General features: G+C 35.4%; 1 pseudogene; it reads left to right on the forward strand.

Moving 5' to 3' along the window:
* Positions 1-347: 347 nt before the first annotated feature.
* On the forward strand, positions 348-1,380 carry LOC149179011 (protein EXORDIUM-like 3 pseudogene; annotated as a pseudogene).
* The last annotated feature ends 2,238 nt before the right edge of the window (positions 1,381-3,618 follow it).

Consider the following 3,618-nt stretch of genomic DNA (forward strand, 5'->3'; position numbering starts at 1 on the left):
AATGCACAGTCAAAGTTTGTAAGGTAGCAACACACATGCTCCCATAAGAAATCTGTCACTATCAATATGAAGTTAAGCAATTGCTTCCAAGTGTTTTCATCTATATGTGCTAGCTGTCTATGAAATAACAAACATCCCATCCACAACTGGTAATTGTTCGGAACATAATTAATATGAATAAAGAAATAAAAGAAACAAGTCAAAGGAGGAACTTGGATGTTGTTGTATATAGATAAAGAGCAAGGTACATGTATTTCCCGTGCATGCATGTCATGGAGAAGAAACCATTGAATCTCATTGCATTATATCCATTGCATTGTTTCTCTGTGTGTTGTTCCAGAGAGAAAATGGGTGTGTTTTCATGTGTGGGTTTGTTTTTGTTCATTGTATTATCCTTAGTTGAAGCATGGAGGTCATGGCCTCAATATTTCAATCAGAATACTATTTCTGTGGGACTGGGACAACAACCCAATAAGGAAGATTTGCAGTTTGGGACTTCGAAGAAGAATGAAGGTCCTCGCCATATGTGAATATGAAGTACGACATGGGGCCTGTGTTGACTTCTGCTATGAATGTCCATACAATTTGGTATGGCAGGTGGAGTAAGAAGGAGAAGAGGGTTATCAATGAGTTTCTGCTATCTATCTCTAATAATACAAAGAGCCCTTCTGTGGGTCACTGGTGGAAAACAATGCAACTATATACTGATCAGACTGGTGCCAATATTAGTAGAAACATAGTGATTACTAGTCAACACGATGATTACTACTCCCATGGTAAGGTACTGAGTAGGCTTACTATTCAGGAAGTGATAAAAATGCCATAACCACCAAGAGTAGTCCCCTTCCCATTGATCCCAAGAATGGTCTTTACCTCCTCCTCACTTCTAGTGATGTTGCTGTCTAGGACTTCTGCAGAGCAGTCTGTGGATTTCATTATTTTACATTCCCATCCATTGTAGGATACACACTTCCTTATGCATGGGTTGGGCATTTTGGAAAACAGTGCCAGGAAGTTTGTGCTTATCCTTTTGTAGTGACAAGTTACATGACTGGAATGAAGGCATTCAAGGCACCTAATGGGGATGTTGGTATCGATGGGATGATAAGTGTGATTTCCCATGAATTGGCTGAGCTTTCGTCGAATCCCCTGATCAATGCCTAGTATGCTGGTGAGGATCCTACTTCTCCTACTGAGATTGCAGATCTCTGTGAAGGTCTTTATGGGACTGAAGGCGGTGGATCTTACACTGGACAAGTCTTCACAGGCAAATTTGGGGCTAATTACAATGTAAATGGAATTAGGAGGAAGTATTTAGTGCAATGGATATGGAGTCTTATTTTGAATGCCTGCTCAGGATCAAATGCATTGGATAGTTGAAGGTGCTCTAGTGCTCTTGTTAGTGGAAAATGGGGTTGCTAGTGTTATGGTCACATTTAGGGGTTGTTCTCAAGGCTTACTATCACAAATTCTATTTGTGGGTTGGATTTAGACAGATTATTAATGGCTTCTTTATTGGTATATACTTCAATATGCCTTAGGATTACTGTACCCAATAATGCAACAAAGTGTTTTGGAACACTGGAGGTTCTAATCCCATTTTTATTTCTTGACAATATGCAGTGATTGTTCTTCTTTTAACGGTCATCCCACTATGTGTGCTTGTGTGCGTCTTTATAACTTTATCTATTTAGACTATTCAGAGAAATCTCAAGCAGAGAGCATTCATGTCTGTTGAATTTTTAAGATCTATTTTGATTAAGTAGAGGAGTAATTCTATATGCACATCAAAGTTTACTAGAATTTCCATTTATGGTGACTAGGTTTCTAGAATGATGTCATTGCTGTGTATTTTTTACTGGCCAAGGTTCACTTGGACACATCTTGTAAAATTTAGAAATGGCATTTGTTGTTTTGAATTGTGTTTTAAGCCCCTTAACATCTGCATAAATTTTTAGTAGATATAGTGGATAGTTGTTTGACATATAAGATCTAAATGGCTAAATGGATTGAATCCTTAAGATCTCCATACAACCCAAACATTTAATCTTTGAATGCATATTTTCTGGTTGATCTATATAACAATATTAATTTATGATGGAACATGAACATGAAAGTTGAAACTAATGCTATGCTATTCTCGAATCCATGCTAAGCTTGACAAAGATTTCAAATTCCACTGTATGGTGTGTAGTGGCCTTCACATCTCAAACCTTGGATTGAGTGATTGAAATCTATTTCAAAAATAAGATGCTTACATGAGAGTAATATATATTAATACTTGGAATGTAGAAAGGAGGACCAACAAAGAACACAAGAAATTTGTACTTTAGATATAAAAGAGAAGAAATAAGCAACAATATACCATATAACATGTCTTGGACAAAAAATTATAAATTTCAGGCCCTAACTGCATTATTTATAAAGATCCTTTTTTCTATATGATATTTACATCATTAAGTTAGATACACATCAAGGCCTATGTTGTGAATACAATTTGGATGAGACTATTGCAAAACCCAAGATGTGAAATCTTCTAAGATGCCCATGTTTACATTTTGAAATGTAAGAGCTCCAGTTTTAGAGTGTATAGTAGAAGTAAGCTCATTGCACTTGACAATCATAAGGACATAAAATTTTAACATATGATTGAAGAAAAGAAGACAAATTATTGATATAGTAGTGTTTAGCTGGAGAGACGTGCTTAAATTTTAACATACTTCCAAATTCATGTTTAATCCCATATTTGTCAAGAGTTCTTATGTTAGTTTTGAGGGGATTTTTTGATACATCCTTAGCGTCAGTAATAGGCACCTTTCTCATTGGATATGGTTTTGGTTGTTTCAACTCAGCCATGTAGATAAAAATAAGCATTGAAACAATCTGATAGAAAATGCTCCTAAAATTCTACAATTTGAATGACATGTTATTGCAATTAAGTGATTAAAAATAGGTTATAAAGTTATGTAATTGATAATGAAGTAAACTATGGTGGATTCATACCTACTTGTAGACTTTGAGAGATTCTGCACTTGCTCCCCAAATATGACCTACTCAACAATGGTTTAATGTGAATGTTTATTGTTCCATAAAGTTGAATGTTTATATTTCTTTTCAACATTTTGGCTCATTGTATCTGATGGAATTCAGAAGTTTCCACTTCCAGTTGACATAACATATGTTAGTCTTCTCCTTTGGGGACTAAATCTACAACACATGGCCTTCTAATAAATATGAAAAACCCTTGATAGGGATTTAAAAAGGAAAATAATAAATCTGATGGGAACACCTCCTTCGATGGAACATATATAGATGCTTGTATAGGAAAAGAAAAAGGTGTAGAACTTGAAAACAATGTCCCTTTTCTAATCCTTGCATATCTAGAGACTAGGAGATGACAATATCCTTGTTAAATGAATGAGTAAAATTCCCTGCAAAGCATGACAATTTTTTTCTTTTAATATATCAAGAAAGCTAAAATGATGGACCCTAGATAATGCTCATTGCCCACATGATATACATGATAGATGGGAATATTTCCCCAGGAGAGTTGTTGCAGACACTCATTTCCATTGTCTAGAGACATTACCAGCTTGTTGAAGGATTTGAAGATACAAG

Source organism: Pinus tabuliformis, chromosome 4_1 (genome assembly GCF_031772625.1).
Source record: "Pinus tabuliformis cultivar Carrire ecotype Pingquan chromosome 4_1, CPIR1, whole genome shotgun sequence".
Classification (NCBI taxonomy): domain Eukaryota; kingdom Viridiplantae; phylum Streptophyta; class Pinopsida; order Pinales; family Pinaceae; genus Pinus; species Pinus tabuliformis.